Consider the following 18522-nt stretch of genomic DNA (forward strand, 5'->3'; position numbering starts at 1 on the left):
ATACAGGAAGGCAAAAATCATATACCACCGACAGAGACGTGTATGTTGAGAGCATTGCTATGTAAGCCTCATATGTCCTGTATGCTAAGTGGCCACGAAATACCAAGCGGTGCCTGTGAATTACAATTTTACTTTTTTTAATGGGGAATCCAGCTCACAATATTAACCTTAAGGCAAGCTGATTTTTATATGGGCAAAGGGGTAAAAACCACACATGAGACTACTCAAAACCACGGGGAGGGGGACATGAGGAAGCACAGTTTAATAGAAGAAACATTTGAAACCCACAGTCTAATAGAAGAAACATTTGAAACACTAAACATCTGGCATCAGCATAGATACCCACACCAGTCTAAATTTAATTAACTCTTCAGTAATGAGTTATGATGATGAAGTAAAAGAGTTTAAACTTTAGTTAAAATTGGAGCCTGAATGTTTGTGCATATATATATATATATATATATATATATATATATATATATATATATCTGTGTGTGTGTGTGTGTGTGTGTGTGTGTGTGTGTGTGTGTGTGTGTGTGTGTGCGCGTGTGTGTGCACATGTTAGACTTAGTGGTGTGTGTGAAATTAAAACCTGTACTAGTGCCCTGCGTATCTGTGCCCTGGATAATGTGAGTTCTAACCTTCACTTAAAATCATTGATTTTCTTCTTGTAGAATTGTTCACAATATTCATTCAGCACAACAATCTTCTAACTTAGAAAAAAAAGTATGTGTTTAACATTTTTTTCAGGTACATGATAGTGTAAAAAATGAAAAAAAAAACTACACCAACAAAACAAAAATAACATTTTAATGAGTGCTTTCATTACTTTGGTTGCATTCATTTTTGTCAAGTGTTATCATGTGTTCCTTTTAGTTCTGCTCTTAGATAGAGAGCTATTTACACTAATGTGCTAAGTTGGGAATACAGAATGTTTAGAAGGTGAAATTGGGGAAAGGGGTAGGCATATCATGGAAACCAGTATTGGACATATAGGGGCTGTGACTGAAATATGGACAGACAGGAATAGAAACAATTTACAAGCATGTGAGAGATGGCAGGGCTTGAGAAGTAGAAAAGGCAGATTATACAAAAAGTTTAGTATTGAGGCAAGCTTTAAAGTGTTTTCTTTCACTGTCTGCATATGAACGATAGCTTGCAAATGGAGGTGATATTGTAGGTTGAAGATTTATCAGGGTAAGCTAATTAGAGAATGAATTAAGAAGATTATATTCTTATGTGAGAGTTTATCTAATTACAAGGGTGAGGAAATATTTTAGATTTTACAAATTCAGTGTAACTGGATAGGGGCTGTGATGGAAATATGGATAGATGGCAACTGCAAAATGTTACCAGCATGTCAGACAGAGCTGGAATATAACAATAGATTATGATGGTGGTAGCTTACAACATTTTTTTCATTGTTCTGGGAATGTAATTTGTCAGCTTTTAAAGGCAGGGGCATTGTAACTGTGTTGATGATTTATTAGAGAAAGTTGGTCAATAAATTAGGAAGTTTTAGTTTGCTCTTAAATAATATGCAAGTAGTGGCAAAATCACATTATTAGGCAGTTAAAAGTTTAAGAAAAACGGGATATGAGGAAGTGGAGAAAAAGGATGTGCAAGTGAATTTATTTGAATGGCTGCAGGAGGGGATGACAAGAGTTATGGTCTCAAAAGCACAGTAGAGATTTCCGCAGTGCTTGGGGAGGACAGTTAGCCTGTATCTGATATGGAGCAATATGTCCCTTTATAAGAAGCACTTATACATGTTGTACATAGTTTAGTTGTTGATAAGATGTTATGACAGTATTTTGGGAGTACAAAGGAGATATATGAGGTTTGTTTAATTATCCAAAGAAGCAATGTGGTGAAAAACTGAGGGGGGAAGGGATTAGACAGTAGACAATTTGGCAGGTTAAGGATTAGATCTAAAATGAAGATACGACAGGGAATTCTGATGGGAGTGATAGATTGCAGCCCTGATACATTTGGAGAAACTAACCTAATGACATGGAATGTTAACAGTCTGATTCATCTGATTAAAATGGATAGAATTTTCTAGTCTTGTAAGAAACTCATCTAGATGTGAAGAAGAACATGACAAACATGAAAGAAAGGAATGCAATACATCATCGGTGACTAGGTATAAAGTGGTCAGAAGATGATGTTATTTTACTGGCTGATAAAGAGTTGACTTTAAGGGAGGAGGATGTGTTAGACAGAGAGGGTGGTCTGGCACGTTAAAAAGGAAAATATGCTGGCCAAACAATCACAGCTGTAGCCATAGGCATACCACCAGAGAATAAAGTTTAATAAGGTGACGATGTTAAAAATTATACCATTTACATGGCAGGAGTCTGATCTGGAAAGAAGTGCAGCACAAATTTGGGGTTCTTTGTGAGGTCTGTTTATTTTATTACACATTGGGAAATGAGATACTTCAAATAAAATGGTGACAGGTAGACCAATCCAAATGGCTTTTGTTTGATCGATGGGTTGTGGTGCTGAGAAATCTTGCCATACCAGTTAGGTTTGTAGTTTCCAGAGTATATGAATTATTGGGGGAGTGGGAAGAAAAGTGGAATTACAGTAACAACTTAGGGAAAACTGGGAAAATTTGTTAGAGAAGAACATTAATGATAAGGTTTGGGGAATAATATCTATTATACCATTAAAAGCTATACAATCTAGAAAATGTAAGATTTTCACAAGGAAGGGTCTCCATATGTGTTTTATACATCTTAAAGACTCGATCGGATGTTCCCATTTATGGATGACCAGTGCTGGCTGGTGGAGTTTATAGGGAGAGAAAGGGGAGATTTGTGTCATGCATTCTGGGCTGCTAGGGACTATGGGGGAGGAGGAAAAAGGTAGAAAAGATTACTAAGAAGGTAATGCACAAGAATTAAGAAGACTGGGTAGTTAGTAGGATGGAATAAAGATGCACAAAGACCAGAAGTAGAATTATTTCACTGGTGGTGGAAGCCTAACGGATTAATTACATTGTAAGTGGTACAAATAATTATGAAAGGGATTATGCTTTGCCAAAGTCATTGTGCTAAAAGAGTGGATTAAGACTAACTGTTGATATCAAAGTGGCCAGGGAGAATGTACTATAATCAATATTAATATGATATGGTAGATGTGTTTAGTTCAACATGGAAGTGGTCCATGCAAACTAAGTAGAAAACAACCACTTTTATAACCTGTATGAGAATTTGATGTTGCCTCAGATGATGGGTGGGATCTCTTTTTGTGAACAACTGTAGCTCATTTGTATGATGGGTGTTAACGATGCATGTGGCATTGTGGAGGACTGGTGCCAAGGAAGAAGCTTGTGAAAATTTGAATGGTGATAGTGTTTGACTATACATTATTATTGTCCAATGATACAATTATGGCATTATAACAAAGTAAGTAAAGATGAAAGATTAATATTGCAAAATGCATTAAAATTTATGGTTTATAGGTAAATGTGGAAGTTGTAATTGTGTGATGGACTGCATAAAGACTACAGAGAGTAAATGGCAGTATAATCTGGCAGTGAATATTATGGATGGATGGATAGATGGATGGAAGGAAGACATCTTCAAGTATATAAAAGATATGGCACTAGTGCAGTAGCAGGAAAATGTGGTCAAATTTATGTATAGGAGAAAGGGGAGATAAGAAGAATGTGAGCAAGTATAGATATACCAGAAATCTGTAAATGTGGTGGAGGGTTTGTGACAATTTTTTTTTGTGGAGTGGGAATTAGTTTCACATTTAGAAAGGCTGCTTTATGGCTACCAGATGTTTAGGAGTATCTAGCATGTATGTGATACCAGTTCATTTGAATAAGATGCTGACAGTGAGGCAGGTGAATTATGTGCCCAGGATTATTGAAGAAGTATTTGTAATGAGCCTTAAAGATTTAGTTTGTTTGGGTAAAACCAGTGTTATATGGTCTAGTTGATGAAATTAATCTAAGATGTAGCTGAGGAAGGACAGTGAAATCATTCAGCTATCTGGGCACTGGGGAACTACTGTCATAGACATTTTCTGAACGAGGAAGCAGAAGTTGTTAATCATAGAGTTCATCAGTTTGTGGAGAGTTGTATGTAGTCTTCCATACCTGTGAATGAATGGCTGTGTTACAAAAGACTGCAGGCAGTATGTAATAACAGACTTTAAATGGACAGGCGTGAGTAGAGCAGAGGAAGTTAAAGGTGAATATAAATTATTAGTGGTGTCTGGATAAGGACCAAATAGGGTATATTTATCAAGGGGCCTGGTGACAAGGACAGATCAGGGATATTAAGTTAGTTGTTCAATAGTTGTTAAGGGAAGTGCAAGACACCTAGAAAGACAAATTCTAGAAATAGTCCAAATATGAAAGAGTCTTCATTTGATAGGCCCCATGCCTGATAAGTATATGTATGTCTTCCGCAATGGTTAATAATGCCAGAAAGAGATTGTATTGAAACGGTGGGGATGGTTCTTGGAGATGCTAACAGTTAGGACCTGATTAGCTCCAGATAAGATGGGAGTCTGTAAAGAAGGATCTCTGCTGTTGGTTACATGAAGGGTGGGGGAAAGGGATCCTACACTTGCCATTAACTTTATTCTGCCTAATGCTTCAAACAAACATGATCAACATGTTAAAATGTTAACTGGATGAAAGTATCAATGAATAAATGAATGAATCAATAATTGCATGAAAAGAAGCATTTTTAGCAAGGATGCAGGGCTTCCTACACCCCCTTATTTATGTATGCTGAGCCACTGACTGCACAACTGTGGAAAAAAAATTGAAAAATACAGAAGGCTTGATCATAATTAGTACACTGACAGTATATGGGCTGGCTTTGAGTCTCAGTGTCAAACACCAAATGACAAATACCAACTTCACTGCATTCATACTTGCCCATTGATTTAAAAGACAGTCCAAAGCTGAGGATAAGCTGGGGAAACAGACTTGGGATATATGCCTTTTTGGCATGACACATCAAGGTAAGGGATGAATCTAAACAAGGTATAAGCACAGTTGTTCACAATACATGTTCAGATTGGTTCAAAAAGATACAAAATCCTTCCAGAATGCTGGGAAGTAGAGAGGGGTCTGAGAGAGAGAGAGCGAGAGAGAGAAAGAGAGACAGAGAGAGTGATAATGGGTCTGTGTGGGATATGTCATGATTAGTAGGGTAAAGGAGTCGGACAAATTAGGAAATTTAAGGGGTTAAAGTTAGTGATATTGGCACATGAGGATGGGACAGTGTGTTGTAACTGAGTGAGACCTTGGGTGCAGGCAGATTGTATAGCATTCCACTAATTAAAAAAGTTATGCAATTGTGTACATCATACATTTGGTTATGGGGCATTCCTGTATTACTGCATGTGTATTTGGGGGTGTGTGTACAGAATGAATATAGATTTAATTGGTAAAGAATGCCAGCAGAAATTTAACTTGTGTTAGTAGTATTGCAAGGTGATTAAGATAAGGACTGCAACATTTTGGAATGAGAGTTTAAGCATACTTTATTGGATGAGACTTGCTTTAAATGCACACTAATACTTGTATTTATTTCTTTTTAAGGATTCTGCTTGCAGAGTTAAGTTATATTATTGTCTCAACTCTTGAGGTACAGTTCTTGATGCATTTCTGCAGGATGGCTGAGTACAAAACATGATCTATGCATTATGATATCTGTGCATTTCTAGAGCTTACAAACTACTGTTAGTGCATGCATGTACTATTATATACACATTATATAGCATTCATGATTATTCTCATATGAGATTCATTTATTTATTGATAATCTCAATAAAAAAAAAGATTTAGGGAACAAAATGAAATTATACAGCTTGCAATCATTTCTATTTCTGGTGGATGAATACAATATCTATAGATATTCTTTATCAAGCAAACATCCCTCATGCTTTTAGGCTCCTTTTTGTCTAAAACTGAATCACAAAAACACCTTCAGTGGCTGAAGAAACGTCAAACTGGCACGAAATAATAGTTCAAAGGCTTTAATTGCATGAAAACCCACAGAAATATTGAATCAAGCGCTTTCACCTGACTAATACCAGGCTTTATCAAGATATCAAAAAGTTAAAACAACCACCCTTATATATCATTAGATACAGTCACATGATAGTTAATTGTAAATAATTACTCTCATTAAAAACTTTTTAAAAATACATTACATAGTAAATAAATAACTTAGAAAAGTGTCATTAATTGACTAAAAAATGAATGTAACCACAAGTTAATTTAAAATGTGTTATAATAAAAAATGTGTTATAATAAAAAATATGTTATAATAAAAAATATATCAACATTTTCATAATTTTGCTCTTCTCATCCTAAGAATACTTTTAATACTAACATTGTCATTAAGACCAGGAGGTTTTGAAGCATCTAACCTTAATTGCCAAAGCAGTTCTCTATATTCGAGAAATGTTTCCCAATCACCCCCTCTTTGGTCTTGTAAAACTTGTTCCAAGACCAAAAACTTTAACTGCATATTAGGGCACTGAATAGAATGCTTGTAAAAGGCATTAGTGTCTTTCTTTTTAGTTACCTCATATAGGTGTTCGTAGATTCTACGTCTTAGGGGTCTTTCAGTCTTCCCTACATAAAAACTGTAACATTGTGTACAGACACCTAAATATACTACTCCTCTAGTTCCACAATTAAAATTTCCCCCTGGATGATACCTAAAATTTCTTAAAGGAATATGTAAATTGCTATCATTTAAAACAAAGTGACACTGGCTGCAGGCTCCACATTTAAATGTACCCAACCTTGAAGTGGATGCCTGATTTCTAACACAATTTTTACCTTCATATAAACCTTTTAAGTTTGTGTCCCTTCTTTTCACAAAACTAGGCTCTGGAGGTATCACGTTGCGCATATCTTCCTCAAGTGTCAACACTGGCCAGTATTTTAACACAGTTGATTATAAATATTCAGCATCCTTAGTGAATGTATAAATAAATGTACTATTTGGCACAAATTTGCCTTCCTGTACTGTTTTCTCAACTGTCTGCTGTCCAATGCCCAATAATGGGTAATATTTAAATTCCCTATTGGTAATTACTTCTAAAGCCAGTTTATTGATCAAACTTGTTGGATAACCTCTCTCTGCAAAAAACCTTTTTAATGTATCAACCTCTTTAAGGAACAATTCATCTGTACTGGACATTCTAGATGCCCGAATGAATTGTCCTTTTATTATTCCTTTTTTATGATGGAAAGGATGGCCACTTTCAAAATGCAAGTAAGAGTTTGAGAAAGTGGCTTTCCTATAAATTTCAGATTGAAAAAAATTATTAACATAGTCTTTGTGGAGCATTACATCAAGGTAATTAAGCTTGTCATTGCTGACATTATAAGTAAAAGAAAGAAAATGTGTAGACATGTTAATATATATCATAAATTCCTCGAATTTGTTTAAATTACCATCCCATAAAATACAAATGTCGTCCAAAAAACGTTTATAATGGATAATATATTTAGCCCAATTAGTTGTAAAAATAAATCTGTTCTCCCAATAATGTAAAACAATGTTTGCATATGCTGAGGCGCAAGGAGTACCCATCGCCACCCCCTTTTTTTGTTTGAATATTTCTCCATTAAAGTAGATAAAATTGTTCCTAAGAACAATCTCCATAAATTCCACTAATAACATCACTGTATTAGCTCCCAAACCAGATTGTGTGGCCAATATCTCATTGAACCATTCTAAACCAGTATGATGTGGGATGCTCGGAATTAACTCCACAATATCAATGGTTACCATTAAACAAGTGGGTTTGTAGAGACCCCTTTCAATGCCTTTAAGAAATTCCCATGAGTCTCTACAAACATGCTTTAAGGAAGTTACAAACTTTTTTACAGTTTGATCAATAAATTTTCCCAGTGGTTCTGTAATGCTACCAGCACCAGAAACTATTGGCCTAAACTTCAAAGGGTCTAACCCTTTGTGAACCTTAGGTATTCCAAATATAACTGGGGTCTTGGGTTCATCCACATATAAGTAGTTGTATAACTTTTCATTAATTGCACCTTGCATTAAATGATCAAATAGCACAAACTTAATTTTGGAATAAGATATATTTAGTTCATTTCTAGAAAATACCTCATATTGCTGGGAGTCCTGTAACATATTGTAAATGTAAGTTTCATAAACCCAATTGTACATTAACACTACCCCCCCACCTTTGTCCGGTTTCATGACTCTAACCCCTTCATTCTTTAAAAAAATCTATTACCTGATGCATTTTAAAATCCAAATTCACAGGTGGAAGAAATGTATTAAATGAAAATTGTTTTCTTAAATCTGCCTCCACCATTTCCTCAAAAATTTTTAAAGTGGGGTGAATGGGGGGGTTTATAGTGCTAGTCATGACAAGTTGTTCATTTGCCAATTCTTGCCTTTTAAATTGTAGTGTGAGGTTTAAACGTCTCACAAAAAGCTTCAGATCTATTATTGTGTTCGGTAAATTTAATGAACGCAAAGGAACAAACTGAAAACCTTTTGTAAATAACTCAAAAAAATCAATATTCACATCAATGTCAGTGAAATTATAAATAGTAAAATTATTTTTAGTTATAGTTTTGTAGTTACATTCAGTTATGTCTGACAATGAACTATAAGATTCAACACTAGCTTCAGAAACAGTGTCATTTAAAAGTGTGGTCTGTTCCAACATTGTGAGCAGTACATTGTACTCCTCCCCCTCAAACTGCCCTGGGGAATTAAAGAGTCCAATGCTATTTTCAAAACCAGTGTCATTCATCTGCGTGGCCTGCTCCAACCTTGTTGGTAATGTGTTGTACTTCTCCCCCTCGGTCTGCCCTGGGGAACATGAAAACCCTGGTGTATATTTCTGTTCTCTTTTTGAGCTAAACGTTCACTTCTTCTAGGTGGATCCATAACAGGGTTAACTTCATTGTCAATAAATACAGGTTTATCAGACATATCTGTAATGTAACCTGTATTCATCCTACCCTTACCAGGAATCGGATAGGCCAAACCATCCCTGTATTCAGCCATATCCCGCTCCAACTTTCTTATTTTGCGATTAATAACCTTTATACAATGCTGGTCAACCTCATTAAAAATCCCATTATATTCCTTCTTTACACTCAAAAAGTTTTTCTTTTTAACCATAGAATCATTTAAACCATTTACTTCAATAAGTAAATCACCAGCTTTAACTTCGTAATCTTTAATCATGAGGTCAAGGACCTCCAAGCCAGTTTTATCAAAAAGTTTCACCAAATTTGAATATAAATCAGTTCCTGGCAATGCGCTGTTTGGAAATTTAAAACAGCGCAAGCCTTTAGGGACACGTTGTACGCATGTGCATTCTTCCAGGTATTCAATCTCTAGCTGCATAGTCTTAAAAGCGTACAGTTTATCACTTAGCTCTTTAAAATCTCTTTCCACATTGTCATTTTGAGCTAAGGAAGTTAAAAAAGTACCTTGCTTAAATACAAACTGCTTCTCAGTCCACGCGTTAAAGTTGAAATTCTTCATTTGCGTTGTACATCCATTACTTTGGTTAGTGTGCGCTTTACCAGGCTGCTCCTGCAGATCGGCTTTCACCAATAAGATCTTGTCAGGAAGTCCCACCCGGTCTGTACCATTTTGCATTCGAATTGTAGGTGACAGAGTCTTCTTTTTTAAAACCTCTTGCTGATTACCAGGTATTGAAAGAGTAGAATCTCCAGATCCCAGTGCCAAAAAATTGTTGCTTAACTGGGTTAACAAAGTCAATACTTGTTTAAATTCACCTCTTGTTACCGGAGCATCATCGTGCTCATCTCTGAGTAGCATTGGTGTACTCTGAAAATCCACTGAGACAGTTCCTTCCACCATAAAAAATCCAAGAACAAAACTGCAGCTACGAACCAAAACTGAATCACAAAAACACCTTCAGTGGCTGAAGAAGCGTCAAACTGGCACAAAATAATAGTTCAAAGGCTTTAATTGCATGAAAACCCACAGAAATACTGAATCAAGCGCTTTCACCTGACTAATACCAGGCTTTATCAAGATATCAAAAAGTTAAAACAACCACCCTTATATATCATTAGATACAGTCACATGATAGTTAATTGTAAATAATTACTCTCATTAAAAACTTTTTAAAAAGACATTACATAGTAAATAAATAACTTAGAAAAGTGTCATTAATTGCACATACCATATGAAGTGTTTGACTAAAAAATGAATGTAACCACAAGTTAATTTAAAATGTGTTATAATAAAAAATGTGTTATAATAAAAAATATGTTATAATAAAAAATGAAACTTACATTTACAATATGTTACAGGACTCCCAGCAATATGAGGTATTTTCTAGAAATGAACTAAATATATCTTACTCCAAAATTAAGTTTGTGCTATTTGATCATTTAATGCAAGGTGCAATTAATGAAAAGTTATACAACTACTTATATGTGGACAAACCCAAGACCCCAGTTATATTTGGAATACCTAAGGTTCACAAAGGGTTAGACCCTTTGAAGTTTAGGCTAATAGTTTCTGGTGCTGGTAGCATTACAGAACCATTGGGAAAATTTATTGATCAAACTGTAAAAAAGTTTGTAACTTCCTTAAATCATGTTTGTAGAGACTCATGGGAATTTCTTAAAGGCATTGAAAGGGGTCTCTACAAACCCACTTGTTTAATGGTAACCATTGATATTGTGGAGTTATTTCCGAGCATCCCACATCATACTGATTTAGAATGGTTCAATGAGATATTGGCCACACAATCTGGTTTGGGAGCTAATACAGTGATGTTATTAGTGGAATTTATGGAGATTGTTCTTCGGAACAATTTTATCTACTTTAATGGAGAAATATTCAAACAAAAAAAGGGGGTGGTGATGGGTACTCCTTGCACCTCAGCATATGCAAACATTGTTTTACATTATTGGGAGAACAGATTTATTTTTACAACTAATTGGGCTAAATATATTATCCATTATAAACGTTTTTTGGACGACATTTGTATTTTGTGGGATGGTACTTTAAACAAATTTGAGGAATTTATGACATATATTAACATGTCTACACATTTTCTTTCTTTTACATATAATGTCAGCAATGACAAGCTTAATTACCTTGATGTAACGCTCCACAAAGACTATGCTAATAATTTTTTTCAATCTGAAATTTATAGGAAAGCCACTTTCTCAAACTTTTACTTGCATTTTGAAAGTGGCCATCCTTTCCATCAGAAAAAAGGAATAATAAAAGGACAATTCATTCGGGCATCTAGAATGTCCAGTACAGATGAATTGTTCCTTAAAGAGGTTGATACATTAAAAAGTTTTTTTGCAGAGAGAGGTTATCCAACAAGTTTGACCAATAAACTGGCTTTAGAAGTAATTACCAATAGGGAATTTAAATATTACCCATTATTGGGCGTTGGACAGCAGACAGTTGAGAAAACAGTACAGGAAGGCAAATTTGAGCCAAATAGTACGTTTATTTATACATTCACTAAGGATTCTGAATATTTAGAATCAACTGTGTTAAAATACTGGCCAGTGTTGACACTTGAGGAAGATATGCGCAACGTGATACCTCCAGAGCCTAGTTTTGTGAAAAGAAGGGACACAAACTTAAAAGGTTTATATGAAGGTAAAAATCGTGTTAGAAATCAGGCATCCACTTCAAGGTTGGGTACATTTAAATGTGGAGCCTGCAGCCAGTGTCACTTTGTTTTAAATGATAGCAATTTACATATTCCTTTAAGAAATTTTAGGTATCATCCAAGGGGTTATTTTAATTGTGGAACTAGAGGAGTAGTATATTTAGGTGTCTGTACACAATGTTACAGTTTTTATGTAGGGAAGACTGAAAGACCCCTAAGACTTAGAATCTACGAACACCTATATGAGGTAACTAAAAAGAAAGACACTAATGCCTTTTACAAGCATTCTATTCAGTGCCCTAATATGCAGTTAAAGTTTTTGGTCTTGGAACAAGTTTTACAAGACCAAAGAGGGGGTGATTGGGAAACATTTCTCGAATATAGAGAACTGCTTTGGCAATTAAGGTTAGATGCTTCAAAACCTCCTGGTCTTAATGACAATGTTAGTATTAAAAGTATTCTTAGGATGAGAAGAGCAAAATTATGAAAATGTTGATATATTTTTTATTATAACATATTTTTTATTATAACACATTTTTTATTATAACACATTTTAAATTAACTTGTGGTTACATTCATTTTTTTAGTCAAACACTTTATATGGTATGTGCAATTAATGACACTTTTCTAAGTTATTTATTTACTATGTAATGTCTTTTTAAAAAGTTTTTAATGAGAGTAATTATTTACAATTAACTATCATGTGACTGCATCTAATGATATATAAGGGTGGTTGTTTTAACTTTTTGATATCTTGATAAAGCCTGGTATTAGTCAGGTGAAAGCGCTTGATTCAGTATTTCTGTGGGTTTTCATGCAATTAAAGCCTTTGAACTATTATTTCGTGCCAGTTTGACGTTTCTTCAGCCACTGAAGGTGTTTTTGTGATTCCTTTTTGTCTAAGTTAAACCACAGCCTTTTGTTTTCCTACATTCTGTCTTTAGCAATCACAAACATTTCTTACATAACTTGCAATATTGTCATTATGACTTTCCCAGTTTTAGAAATTCTAACTTTGTAATGTTTTCCCTCCATTGATGATCTGCAAGTTTGCACTGTTAAATTCCAATGGTTGCATGCTGAACTTTTAAACACAACTGAGCTATAGCTTCAGAGTTCAAACAAATATCCATATGTCTAGAACCAAAAATGTTACTAAAGAAGTACAAATAGAAAACATTTCAGCACAAACCATTCTTAACAGTGGTGACATTCCTTAGATTCTAGGTCTTAAAGTGAATTTTATGTCACAATAAATGTAGTAAACATTCATTTTTGTAATTTGCGTAAACAAATTACAATGTCTTAGTTATCTCTTGACCTTTACACATACTGTAAGAAGGATTTTGTTAATCCATAAATGAGTTCTGTATGAGACTAAGCAATTCACTTTTTCTCATTTAGGTTCACAGATTAATAGGTATATACTAGGATAATGACCACCAGGGACATTATAAACTTAGCCATGCAACCCAAACCAATTTTGTCCCCATGTACATTGGGTGTCTATTAGGAGGGGTATGTTAGTTTGGAGGTGGCTAAGGGTTTCTTGGGGATGGGGGTTATGTTAATTAGATAATATTTTACTTAGTGTCTGAGTCTGTCCATTAGAGACATGGGGGCAGATCAGGGGAGGATTTACAATTTCCATCCAATGGCCAAGGTTACATTTGAATAGTGTCAGGGATGAACTCAGTTTCTCCAGGATGGGGAGCCAGTTCCATACCATCGAAATCCTTTGCGACACATACCAGTCTGACTAGTGTGTTCTATTTATGCTGCAGGCAATGCTTAAATCCTTGGATCTAGTGTTCTCAGTGCAGTTTGTTTAGCAGATGTACAAAAGATCCATCAAGGCCAGATTTGAGGATACCTTATATGGCAGGCATAGATCACCTCTCAGTAACCTGTAGGAGACCAAATGTACAGACAGGGCAGTAATGCAATCTGTCTAGGACAGTGTGTTAATACCCTAGATTCTCCTGATGGGAAACTTCTGCAGGCATGTCAACAGCTGCAAATGCCTGGTCAGATGCATGCAGAAGGGGTCACTGTACTCAATGATGAGACTGATAAGGGCCGATTACACTCTTACTCTAATGTCCTTGGCCCTGGAAGCTATACCCTTACTTATAAGGTGGGCAAGATAGAATGACTTTCTTTTGGTCTTGGCTATATGTTGGTCAAAGGACTGATTATTCTCTGTATATGTTCCTGGATCCCTAACTATGGAGCAACTCTTAGGGGTGTTTTATTGATGGAGTATTTTGCTTGTGTGGACATTTTCCCAAAGGTTACTATAATGCACTTCTTGGAGTTGAGTTTTAAACTGTGATTCTAACACCAGTTATTTGTCTGTGTTAGGCCCTTCTACTTGCAGATAGGTTCAGTGCTAACTTTATCCCCCTCTCACCCTCTAAAGAGCCCATATCTATACAGGAAGAATGCAGAGTCCCTGTAATCACAACTATGCAGGTAAAAGCCGCACTCTCTAAAGCCAAAAACACAGCATCCATGGGACTGGACAACATCCCAGGTTGCGTGTTACACGAACTTCAGAATTAACTGGCTCCCCACCTAAGCACCATGTTCAATCATAGTCTCACATCAGGCTTTGTGCCCACTGAATGGTGCACAGCAACAGTTATCCCACTCCAAAAAGGAGGATCCACCACTGATCCTGGGAACTATTGCCCTATTAGCCTGACAAGCCTGGTCTGTAAGGCCATGGAATATATTATCATGGAACTCATAAACAAAGACAGTGGTAACCTCCAAACTCTGGATCCTACCCAGTTCAGATTTGTGAAAAGCAGATCATGCCTCCTGAACCTGATTGACTTCTTTGAGGCAGTCACCAAAGCCATAGACGAGGGTAAAGGTGATTCACACAGCCTATCTTGACCTCACCAAGGCTTTCAACACCATTCCCCCATTCTGGAATTATAGCTAAACTCACTAAACTAGGTATAGATTCCTACGTCACAAGATGGGTTGCCAATTGGCTCACTGACAGAAACCACACTGTAAAAGTTGCAGACTCCAAATCTGACTTCAAACCAGTGACAAGTGGAGTACTACAGGGTTCAGTCCTGTTTGGTATCTACTTCTCTGAAGTGCAGGCTAACACAGAAGGCCTTTGGCTAACGAAGTTCACAGATGACTGCAAACTAGGAACCTTAGTTGAGTTCCCAAATTATGTGGACATCCTACAGAAGGGCCTCACTGAGACAGATGCATGGTATCAGAGCCGTGGCCTCATGCTCAATGCCAAAAAGTGCATTGTCATCCATTTTGGTAAAAGCTCTGTACCCATGAACTACCACATAGGCGGCAGTCTACTTAATGCCAAATGTGTGATAAGAGACCTTGGGACCCAGGTGGACAGTAGTCTCTACTTTGATGATCACATCGCCACAGTAGTAAGGAAATCCTTCTACGTGGCACACCTCATCACAAAAGGGTTTTCATCTAGGAAAAAAGAGGTCGTTGTTCCCCTCTACTCGACACTCATTAGACCCATTATAGTGTACAATGCCCCTTTTGGAATGTACCTCACAAGACATCTGCAGCAGCTGGAAAGGCCACAGAAGTACCTCACAAAGAGGATTACTGGCCTCAAACAGATGCCCTACACAGACCGTCTCAAAAAACTACAGCTTTACTCTGTAGCATATTGCCTGCTCCGAGGTGATCTCTGCCTAACATATAAAGCTATGTCAAACCCAGAGCTGTTGGACATGCTATACCTAAAGAAATCCCAATCCCTCTGAGCTATATACTCTAGAGACCTAAACCTTATCACCACATTAAACAGAACATGCTGAAGGGATAGATTCCTGTCCAAGAAACTTCCCATACTCTGGAACAAGCTACCCATCTATGTCAAGCAAAGTTCCTCATTAGCACTCTTCAAGAAAAATCTTGATAAGTGGATAGGAAATAGGAAATAAACCCCATGGATCACTTCTGTGGTTCTGCTTGACAGGGGCACAGGAAAATAAGCTGGGCGTACTTAGGCCCTTGGGCCAATAGCCTAGTACCTACCTATGAACCTATGAACCTATGTTAGTGCCCAGGGTGGAATCTATCAAAGCTCCCAATTTACAAAATGATATTTGCAAACTTGGTGAGCCATCTGCAAACTTGGTGAGCCGGAGGACCTTGACATTAGCTTTGACCTCTGAGAAGTAGATACCAAAAAAGGAACAGACCCAGCATGGATCCCAGAAGTACTCCAATAGTAACCCGTGTTTTGCTGGAGGTAATTTCACCAATCCTGTTTTTTTGGGTCATATCGGTGAGTCAGCTGGCAATCTAAAAAGTTTTGTAGGGATCCATGCCTAATTCAATGAGTTTGTCAATAACACCTGACTGCAGAATCATATTGAATGCCGTAGCCAGGCCAAGGTTATGTAGTATGCACAATTTTCTTTTCATCCATTGTATTCTTGACCCTCTTGAAGAAATCCAGGTTAAGTAGTAAGACCTTCCCTTGCCAAAGTCAAATTGGGATAGGCTTATTGATTGTAGGCTGCCAATGTCCTTGTTGATCATTTCCATAATAATTCATTCCACAGCCCTGCATTTTAGACGTGTCAGAAAAATATGTATTAGTATATGTATTGGTAATATGCTTAGTGCATTTAGAGCTTGAAAAGGGTTAACACATTTATTCTATTTTACACTGCATAAATCTGTACAAATTGCAGAAGCTTTCTGACCTTGTATTGTCATGAAATATGCACAGCTAAAATCTTTGTTTATGCCTTGGAAATTTACTGAGAAGCAGATGATTTCTGCTTGTGTCAGGAAAATAATGAATAGAACAATACCACTTGTATAAATGTTATGAAACTTAGACAAGGAGTTCCGCTTGTGCTGTGAGAAAATACACAGCTGCAGAAGCTATAGATAATTAGAACAAAGACTGCTTGAAAATATAAACTGCAATCAGCATTTGCTTGTGTCTGAGCTAGAAAAGTACCTTGAAATGTAACACATGCATTAGAACTACACAATAGAAGCTTGTAACGGGCTAGTCCCCACCAAGGCCAGGTTGTTTTTCTCAAAGAGTTTCTCACAAATCTAGTCATGTCAGCAGAAAATCTGAGTAACATCTGCTGTATAACAATACTGAAAATTGTGTTTGATTACGTCAGCTATAGAAGGCCATGTCTTGTAAAACAGTATAAGAATAGCATACTTCCTGTTAGTAGTTAGGCAAAATCCTGTATTTGCATGTTTTTGTCTCCTTGCTGCAAGTTATTAAATGTGCCTTAACTGAACCTTACGTGTATTGGTCTTTGAAGTTTTTTCCTTTGACAGATTGGTCCTTCGGACCGGAAACCCTCACTTTGCCTCAGATCAGACAGGCCAGGTGGCTTGAAACCATACAGGAAAGAAACCTCATCGGTTCTTCTTATTTGAAAAGCCCTCTGACTGAATTGTCGTACAAAAGAGGCCAGCCATTTTCTGATCTGTGACTGAAGGACAGGTTTACGCGAACCAGGTGATCAATCACGAAGGCTCAGGTAAAGTGAATCTACCTTTTTTTCCTGTTTTAGATCAGGGACTAGATTTGTATTTTTTTGTTGAGACTTTGTTTTTACAAGTCAGGGACAAAAAGATTATTGTCTTGTCATAGATCAGGGAAACAGAGCAGGTCGGCAGTCATTCTGAAGAGACTATAACAAAATCCGTGGTACCACATTAAAAATAAGGAGTTACGTAACGATTAAAAAGTTAGAACAAAATGGGTAATAATTGCACAAAAAGATCCCAAAATCCGCCGTTAACCAAAGATGCGAAATACATGCAGTCACAGCGTGCTGATAATATTAAATACTATTCAAAATGGGTTAATAAGTATAAATTTAATGGTAAATTAGAAAAATCCTCGCTTATCAAACTTGTCAAACAGCTTAAAACCAATTCTAAAGGTTGGTTAAAAAAGCAACGTCAATTAGGAATTCCTCAGGCACACAGATGGATTGAGGAAGTAAACCGTAGGGAACAAAAAAGCAATAATTCAAAAGCAATATTTTTAGATAAGGAGGACAATAACTTAGTAATAGCATCAGCCCCTCCACCTCCCTTACCAGAATATGAAGCAAGTGAACAAGTTAGTCCACCCCCGCGATATCCTGCTGTCACTGTAAATAGAGATACTACAAAAACGAAACCGTTTATTAGAGATCCCATTGAGACCAGGTCTCGAACACAGGCAGGCAATTCAAAAGGGGACATTGAGCTATATCAAATGGGTAGGAATTCATGATCTATGAGTGAAGAAGAAATATATCCACTCATAGAAGTGCCTAATCCTCAGGCAGGGCAAGAAGGTCAGGACCCAACTATCCTAGTGTATAGACCCTGGACTCCGGAAGACATCTGGAAAGCCACTGAGGGAATTCCCCATCCAAAAGTTAATTTTAGAAAGTTCTTAGAAGATTTGCAAGGAATGAGGCTAAGTTATAATTTAAATGGAGAAGAGGTAGAAAAAGTAGTCAGACAAATTGTGGGACCAGATTGGCACATGATTAGTGGCGACTGGAATCCCCATGACGCTGCGCTCAGGCACCTCCCACATAGCAGCGCAGAACTAGACAACAGAGTGAAGGGTCTTACAGACCGCATCTATGAGAAATGGAAGCCTATGGCAGACTGGACTTGCATTAGTCAATGCATCCAACAAGAAGGTGAAACTGTTGACAGATATTATGCCAGACTGTTAGAATGTTTTAATAACCATTGTGGAATGCAGGTTCCTGAAGATCAGACACAAGATTCCCAATATGAGCAGCAGTTAAAAAATGCATTTTTGAAAGGCAGCATTGCACCCATAAGCAGTTTTAT

The sequence above is a fragment of the Protopterus annectens genome, chromosome 1.part0 (assembly GCF_019279795.1).
Source record: "Protopterus annectens isolate FY-2018-M chromosome 1.part0, PAN1.0, whole genome shotgun sequence".
In the NCBI taxonomy this organism is placed as follows: domain Eukaryota; kingdom Metazoa; phylum Chordata; order Ceratodontiformes; family Protopteridae; genus Protopterus; species Protopterus annectens.